This window comes from Camellia sinensis, chromosome 6 (genome assembly GCF_055761805.1).
Source record: "Camellia sinensis isolate YWXY chromosome 6, ASM5576180v1, whole genome shotgun sequence".
NCBI lineage: Eukaryota > Viridiplantae > Streptophyta > Magnoliopsida > Ericales > Theaceae > Camellia > Camellia sinensis.
The window spans coordinates 173030789-173040837 of NC_138966.1; positions in this window are offsets into that span (position 1 = coordinate 173030789).

Here is a 10049-nt window from a genome sequence, read left to right on the forward strand (position 1 = left end):
ATAATTAACAAAATATAGGAAAATTTCAAATTGATTTGAGGATTCCATTCCTTCTCATTCTACTTCCAACTCTTTGTGACTCAACTGACCACTTACCATCCATTTTACCACCTAGTAAGTAGAGTCTCATTAAGTAGTAAGTGTGATTCAAATGAGTGGTAAGTCAAGTCTGATAAAGTAATAAGTACAATCTTATTGAACAGTAAGTGTAGTTTACATAAGTTTAAAATCCACAGTGAAATGATTTTTTTTTTCTTCTTCACAAATTCATATGATTGGTGTAACGCCCTCAAAATAATAACCTTAACCCATCAATATAAACATGCATTTATATATATAAGATCCACATTCTTCAATTCATCAGAGTATTTCTTTACAAAAGTATTACATGTTAACAACAAAAACAAATGTCCTACGGGCTTACGGCTTTCCAAGTTAACACTTGGTTACAAAAAAGAGTACTAACTCAATTTCACATTAAGCCCTTGGCTTGGATTTACATGTAATACATCAAAAGGAAATAAGACAACAAAAGTCTGTCCGCCTCTAGCCTCCCAAGCTATGTCCTTGGAGGTGGCATACTACCTGTACCTGAAAATAATGTCCCATAAAGGGTGAGCCAACGCCCAGTAGAGATATGCTAAACACAGTATGAGTAATAACTAAAACATTAGCAATTGATAAATGTTCAATTTTCATAAACCAATTCATAACCCATTTCCATCTCATGACCATTACGTTCATGTTTCATTTGGTTTTCATTTCTTATCAATTTCACAATTTACATCAATGGCTCAGAACCTGGCCAACTACTTATATGAGACAGTGACTCATATTAAACATTTCTCATTATCACAATAGATAAACATACAAGTTGTATCAACATCTCAACAGGTAAGCATACAAGCTGTACCCACATTTCAACAGATATGCATATTAGCTATATCAATACTTCCAATGACAAGCATATGAGCTGTATCAACACTTCCAATGACAAGCATATGAGCTGTATCAACACATTATCTTACAAGCATATGAGCTGTATCAGTGGAGTCCATCCCCTATCTCCTCCCAAGCAACATCCGGTTTAGAGGTTCATCCCTTATCTTCCCCTAAACCGTGGAGTACATCCCATATCTCCTCCCACACACACAATGCATATATACACAAAGGTCATATACACAATCAATCAATCAATACATAACGTTAATGTATTCTGTCAACCATCATACTCTATGACATATCCAATTGATTAGTTTTAGTTTGCCTAATCATCATGCATTGTCTACAACAATCAAAACTACCCTCCACCGGTAGCCCAAGCAATTATTTCTAAACAGATAATAATAGCTCCAACAGATAAAATATCAATGTTTTCAAAAGTGAGCGATTTATAAATCCAACTCCATCATTTCACAACATAATGAGCCAATTTCATTATTTCCAACTCAATTTCATAAATTCACAATTTTCCCAAATTAATTATACCAATTAATTTATTCAACCAAATTAGGGTTTTCTACCCCATTTCTCAATATTGACCCAATGGTCTAAATATCAACAACCAACATCAATAACACCACTTGAAACCCAAAATACATATTATGAGCCCAAAATCACAAAACCCTCTTTAACACATTTTGAAACCCTAAGTCCCAAAATCTCTCAAATTCAACACTTTATCAAAACAACTAAAAATCTAGGTTAAAGACCATAAGAGTGAGTAGGAACCCCTACCTCAAAGATGAGACCCAAAGAAGAAGATGGTGAAAACGAAGTTGCTCCAAACCACGAGTTTCTCGGATCAAAAGATAGCCCTCGACGATCAACAACCTTTTTGTAAAGGCCAAAGGTGAGGAAATCACTCCTACTAGATCAATACCTAGAGAGAAGTCAAGGTTTTAGAGAGAGAAGCTCTCAAAATGGGTTTTAGAAAAAGTAGGAGAGAGAAAGGAAAGTAAAAAGTGATTTAAAATCGCCCAGCGGATAACTGTAGGCGCGCCCGTGCGTGGGCCTCATGCTACTACAGTTCGGACTCAATTTTTTTCGCGGTTCTTAATCTGAACCAAAGAGTCCAAATTTGGCAAATCGTTTTGAGAAACAGATTTTTGAAAAAGTAGTGCCAAACATGGACTGCTTTGCCAGATACAGAGTCGCCACCTAAATATTTTTAAAATGGGGAAATTTAGGAAACCCTGACTCGGTGCCGAAGGCCACATGTCCGTCATCACCGGAGTTGTCTCGGCTCGGGAGCTTGGGTACGATCGGGGAAGGTCAGCTATGAGCACCCCCTTTCGCCCGGTCCGAAGACCGGCCTCTACTAACCGTGATATCCGTTTTTGAAAACTTAATGTGTTCTTATCCCGTTCATTAGCCTAGAATTACTATGTTATGCGCGCAGCAAACAAGTATAGACTAGATTGCCTGGTTTGGAAAGAAACATTGCATATCCGTTCGTTTTGAAAATGCTTTGGAATTTGCTACTCGCAAGTAGGCTAAAACACGGATTTCAATGAGTTTTTCCAACTCAAACAATCCAACCTTCACCCACAGGCATTCAAAACATTTTATCACATAAGCATCTAGCCACATGGCAAACATACTGTCATGGCAACACTTACACGCATGCAGGATGTTAAAGCATAAATACTTACATCGTACTCCGTGCCTAAACAGTAAACTAGTTAGCAAACATGCATGTCCTAGTTCATGTTAAAAATGGCTAATGCATCACATGCAAAATGTTGCTAGAATAGGCTCGGCTATCCTAAACATGGCATGTGAAAATGCACAACTATCACATATTCAGTTTAGAATTTGAAATACAAATGCAATTAGCGTGATGTACCGAGCCTAATGTATGCAATACAAATGCATGAATGCACACATGCATAGCATAAGGTATGCTAAATTAAACGTGCCCTAATCTACCATCATAAGCAGGTAAATAAAAGGGAAGAAAGACGTGAGGTTGCAAGACATACACACACTCACGCACACTTATTACAGATTTGCCCTCGCTCGGAGGGACCAAATAAATATTACAGATTAATTAATTACGCGAGCTAATTAATAATTACAGATTAATTAATTTAATTAACAAATTAACTAAACTAAAGAAAAACAGTAAACCGCCTCGGGGCGAGGGCCAGATGCAACACATGCTCGGGACTGGCTCGGAATCGCACTGCCATGCATAGTTTGCCTCTGTTTTCCCTGCTCTGCTCCTCTGAAAACTGCCAAAGTCTCAGGGATGCCTCTCAGGACACTGGGGGATATCATCGGCTGAGCAGAATTTCCACCGGCAGTAGCATTTAGTCATCGGCACAAAATAGATCCACCGGCCATCGATTGACTGCCGGTCGGCACTAAATATTGCCGGCCGGCAATAAATTCCTGCAGAACCTGCAACTCACAGCAGCAGAGGGCAAAATCTTGCATGGCAATGCAATTCAAGCAATTTATGCACCTATCACATTCCTTATCATGTTAATGACTCAAAGGAGGATGTGCCCCGATTCTCGGACCACCAATCACGCATTTCCATGCATGATGGTCCAAAGAACCAAGTATGCAACTTTGATTTCAAATGCAATGCAAACCAAATCAAACCAAAGTCCTAATCCCTATCACCAAATCAAGGGACAAGGAATGCATGCAAAATGCAATGCAACCTAAGCATACAAGCTAAGGATGCAACATGGCATGGGGGCAAGCTTATGCAAGCATACAAGCATACATATGGCAATACAAATAGATGGAAAGATGGACTTATGCATGAATTAGACAGCTCTAAATAGGCCTAAAACAGTAGCCAAAATGCCACAATGAGGGACCAAATACACATGCACACATACATATGTTGAAAGGCCAACACTTAAGCACAAATTGCACAACTCTCAAGCACACTTGAAAGGGGGAATCATGGACTAATTAGCATGCAACATAAGCATTGAAAATGCATGTTAGGACGGTGTCAAACCAAGCAACAAAATAAGCTAACATTCACATGCAAAATGGTCCAAGTGTTCAAAGCAAATCAAAGGAGCATTGAACTACACTTAACAAGACCAAACATGGCATGAAAGGAAGGACCAAAATCAGAGGTTTAGCATGTTAAAACAAAGCTAAAGGACTACTTAGATGGCATCTAAGTGACTCAAAAACAAAGGCATGCATAAACACCAAAACATGGAGCATTGCTACACAAGCTTCCAAAGCATTAAAGAGGCATGCAAGGCAATCAAACAAGCATGGAAATGGGACTGAAATAACATATAAAGTGACCCCAAATCACCAAATCGATGCAAAGATGTCATGCTACACATGCACATACTCAAGGCCAACAAGCCCAAATACAAAGGAGCTATATCAAGTATGCCAAAATCAACCCAAACAACCTAGGACAGACCTAGAACATGGCAAAACATGCACAAAATCTTCACAAGACTAAGCCTAAAACATGCTCCAACAAAGGCTAACAACCTAAGACATGTTAAGGCATAACAAGGCATTACAAGGCAACTATGCTAAGCATGCATGGAGTACCAACACCAACTTAAAATCATGTTATATTATGGATATATAAGCATGAAAAACAACCTAAACATGCTCAACACACACTCAAGCATAATGCTCTCTCAAGAGGCCAAAATATGCCCTTTTCAAGGACAACAAGGAGAGGGGGTGGCCCTCCCCTTCTTGGGACTTCAAGGCATCATCTTCACCACTGAAATCCCTCAAGATTTCAGTGGTGAAGAGACCCCAACACCAAAATCCCGGAGCTAGCACAAAATGGCCCAAAATGAGGCCTTTCAAGGCCTAAGGGGGGTCAACCACCCTCAAACAACAAAATACTCTTAATAAACAATAAAGAGGGCCTAAAAACAGAACTTTTTTGTATTATACAATAAGCACAAAAACAGCTCTAAGATAGGTAGAAAATCAATGCAAAAATGGGGAAAAAGGAGACTAGGTTCTCACCCTTGAAGACCCCTTTCGCAAATGGTGCTCCAATGGCCTCCTTTAGCTTGAATCCAATGCCAAAACTTCAAAATCAGTCCCTTAGAACCTCAGTTCCAAGAGGAAGGTGAAACACTAGGTGTTTGTGTGCAATAGTAAGACACAAAACACCTAGTGCACAAAATGAGAGGGAAAGAGAGATAGAAAATGTATCTAACTCAAACCCTAGAACCAGAGCTCAACAATGGCTGTTTTTGCTCTCAAAATATCTAAACTCTCTAACCTAAGTCCTCTCTTCTTTGCCTCAAGAGAGAGCCTCTCTCTATATGTCTTGTAAAGCTTACAAGACAAGCTTTACAAGAGGGAGATCCCTCCATACACGTGTATGGAGGGATGCAAAAGCAAGACAGCTGTCTAAAAATATCTGCGAAAGTAGATGAACAGCAATCGGCCGGCCAAAAATGCCATCTTGGCCAAAAGGAGTGCCGGCCGGCAATATACATTGCCGGTGGCAGCAAAAACCAGCCGGTGGCCTCTAGCCACTGCCGGTGGTGGGTGGGGATGGTCCACAAGCCCTACCCTGCCCTTCCAAGGCAAAACACAAGTGTTTGGTGCAAAACCAGACACTAAACGGTCGAGTTCGGAGATCCTGAGGCAAGGCACGCGAGCCGAGGCCTCCGGGAACTCCAAACGAACACAAACATGGATGATCACCGAGTGTTCAAACGGTGACGTCCAAGTCTTGAGGACGGTCAAAAATGGGGTGTCTACAGTTGCCCCTCTTTGACAGAACTCGAAAGTCATAACAATGACGGGAGTGAATGTCAGAGCCCAGAGACGACCCATTTTTGACAAGGCCGAAGACTTAGACAAACATGCAAGACAATCAAGATATGCGCCCGAAGGCAGGGGCAAAATGCAAAACAATGCACGAAGCCGGACATAACTTATGATCATGCAAAGAAAGCTGTAATGAAGCATACAAGCGATAGTTTTAAGCTAGCATACACCGAACTACACTACAATGCAGAAAGGATGTAAGAGAATTATGCAATTCTCAATACGTCTCACTCGGGAGATACAATACCTGTGCGGCTCGTCTGGTTGCACCAGCTTCAAATGAACCGTACATACAATATCGTGCCTGCAAAGAAAACAAACTTAACAGGTACAATATTGTTAGCAATAGGCATGACAATGCAAAATGGACGCAAAACGATATGCAATATATACAAAACAATGTATAAACAATGCAAATGAAGATGCAATGTAATTGAAACAATGCAAGCTACATGCAAAGCATTTGAATCATGATCCAATCATGAGCGGTTCAAAACCACACCTATGTCAAATAGATTGATGGAGATAACAAGTCTGTCTACCACAGAACGGTCAACTGAACTGTGAGCATTGTAGACAGACGCAAGATCAAGTATTGGGTGGAATCGACATAAGTGGGGAAACGACCCACTGGAAAAAGGACTACGATCCTAATGCCGGATGCAAAAATTACACTACAATGTAATATGTATGGATATGCTAGGAAGATGGCAATGGATATGGCACGCAGGCCAAACCAAATCTTGCCTAGGAAAAGTATGTACGCATACAGGCCATGTGTAACACAAAAAAGGTGCCGCAACCCTCAACCAACATATCAGCGTGGAATCGGCACGATACACATGCAGAACTGTGTTTTAACATGAAAAGTAAGGGCACATACCAGACCAAGCTCAACATGGAAAGGCGCAAGCCATAGGTGGAAGGTGATGCAATGAATGCACGCAATCTACAATGCGATATCTACAAATATGCAATGGAATGGATATGGATACAATGGATATGGCACGCAAGCCAAACCAAATCTTGCCTAGGAAAGGCATGTACACATACGAGTCATGTGTAACACAGAAAAGGTGCCGCAACCCTCAACCAACATATCAGCGTGGAATCGGCGCGATACACATGCAGAACTGTGTTTTAACATGAAAAGTAAGGGCGCATACCAGACCAAGCTCAACCTGGAAAGGCGCAAGCCATAGGCGGAAGGTGATGCAATGAATGCACGCAATCTACAATGCGATATCTACAAATATGCAATGGAATGGATATGGATACAATGGATATGGCACGCAAGCCAAACCAAATCTTGCCTAGGAAAGGCATGTACACATACAAGCCATGTGTAACACAGAAAAGGTGCCGCAACCCTCAACCAACATATCAGCGTGGAATCGGCGCGATACACATGCAGAACTGTGTTTTAACATGAAAAGTAAGGGCGCATACCAGACCAAGCTCAACCTGGAAAGGCGCAAGCCATAGGCGGAAGGTGATGCAATGAATGCACGCAATCTACAATGCAATATCTACAAATATGCAACGGAGTGGATATTTACAAATATGCATGACAATGCAGTACAATGCGACCTACTGGGGAAAATGCAATGGATGCATGCAAGCTACAATGGAAATGCATGACAATGCACTATGATTGTTTTTTGTTGTTTTTTTTTTTTTTTGAGATGCACATGATGCAAGTGCGGCACGCGTGCCATACGGAATGTAAGGTGATACCAATGAGACACGCACGTCTCATAAGATGCAAAAATGATATGCGAGAAGATTTTGACAATTGGACTTATACGCTACACGAAGCCGGTTTGTGTTCAAAACAATGCAATGTACTAACAAGTACAAGTGAGATGCGCAAAATAGCGCGATAGGATGTATGCAAGATGCAATTGACGTGCACAAAACAGTGCGATGCGTAAAACAGCGCGATTGAAATACAATGCACAAAACAGTGCGATGCGCAAAACAGCGCGACTGAAATACAATGCACAAAACAGTGCGATGCGCAACACAGCGCGATTGAAATACAATGCACAAAACAGCGCGACGATTTGAAATGCACAAAACAGTGCGATTGTTTGAAATGCACAAAACAGTGCGATGATTTGAAATGCATAAAACAGTGTGATGCGCAAAACAGCGCGAGCAATAAACTGCACAAAATAGTGCGATTGATATGCGATATACATGGGGCAACTTTTGGACCTTTGTAAAAGTCAAAAGGATACGAAAAGGATACACCTTGCATGGGTTGGAGTGCTACGCACGGCAGATGCAGTCCGAAGTCAGAACGGAGGCCGGTTGACTGTTAGGAATGCACTTTCTTGCACTTTCTTGAGCTATGAAGACCAAAAACTCCTCACATGGCCTTAACAAGGCTGTGGGAACATCACCGGCCGGGAGGGGAGGCCACCGGCTGTCCACCGGCTGAAAAACAATTACATCAGCACAAAAAAGTGTCGGTCGGCACAAAACATTGCCGACCGGCAAACAGTTGCTGAATCGGGGCAGTTTTGACTTTTCACTCTGGGCATTATAAAATAGGGTTTCAAAACCCTATTCCTCACTTCTCCACCGCCGAAAACTCTTGCCCTCTCTCTCTAGAGTGTTTTTCTTTCACTTTTCGTCCATTTCTTCGCGTTTTACGCCCGTTTCGTCGTCGGATTCGCGATTTCCTTTGCGTTTCGGACATTTTCAACCGATCACATTTTTGTTTCGGTGCCTCGTTTGGCGTTCCCGCCTTTTCGAGGTTTGTTCCCCTTGTTTTCCTCTTCATTTCCGTGCCTTTTCACATTCCGGCCTTCCCGGCCATTCCCGACCTTCTCAGGAGTCGACTTTTCGGTTGACTCTTCGTATTCCGGCCCGGTTTTCCTTCCTCCGGCCATTTTCTCATCATTTCTGATATGGCGGATGACATTCCACGTGGCGGGACTCCCCCGGACCACGAGATGGATCCCGGGGTCGAGCTCTTACCGTTGAGCGAGCGCCCGTTCGACCCGGCGACCTACCGGCCGGCGATCCATGTTCTGTCCCCCGACGGCCTGTGTCAGTTCCGGAGCTTCGAGAGGCATGTGGCGCCTGAGCTACTACTGCGTGAGCCTACCTCCCACCTTTCATTCGGCACTTCCGAGGTAACTTTTTGTCTTCTGCTTTACTTTCCGCAATGTAGGATACAAAAACTGTCATAGCTAGTTGTATTCTTTAACTGCTGAAAACTGATATGCTGTAGACTGTAGTTGACTGTAAACATACATACAACTGATATCTGCTTGAGACTAACACATGCACACACACTGCACTGACCCTGAATCATTCAAGCACACTGCACTCACTGTATTTCGCTGCATACGCACTGGCAACCAGTATTTGTCTGAATCTGTCAAACCTGCACGCATGCTATATCTGTTCTTTCAAAACTGCATTTTGAATGTTGTCTTGCAATTGTTATTTTCTGTTTACAGGAGGGTTCCCATACCATTCGCGGGTATGGGAATACTGGTGCTCGGGAGTGGTATGATGAGCTCCCTAGCGCGGTCCGACGTATCGTGGATCGAGCGGGTTTCGGCGCCTTCTGCCGAGGACTCTCTAGGCTCTCCACTTGCAGGCCTCTCCTTGCCGCTCTGGCGGAGAGGTGGTGGGACACCACCGGTTCTTTTCACTTCTCTGCTGCAGGGGATATGACGATGACCCCTCATGATTTCTCGATGCTCACAGGCATCGGGGTGGGGGGTGATCCGATCCCTTTCGACATCGCGATGGATGAGTGGACCGCAGCTCAGGTCCATCTACTGGGGGAGGCGCCACCCCTAGCTCGCCCAGGTTTCGTTCGATATTCCTGGTTTGAGGTCCAGTTTCGGGTCCAGCCCGCGTTGGAGGAGGAGGCGGAGATGACCCCGGAGGACGTGGAGAGGTATGCTCGCGGCTTCCTCATGTTCCTGTTTGGGACTACCATCTTCGCCGATCGGGCGAACACCGTGCCTCTCTGTCTTCTCAGCGCACTGGTGGACGTCCGGGACATTCTGCACTATGATTAGGGCGGCGCTGCTCTGGCCACCCTTTATGGATATATGAGCTCGACTTCGCGCGGCAGCGGCCAGCTACTCGGAGGTTACTGGCGGGCTTGGGAGGTACATTTCTTCTCCGCTTTTTTCATTTCTGTCTCGTACTTTCTGTACTCTGTACACTGCACACACTGTAGTCTGCTTTACACTTGCTGTATACTGTACACACGG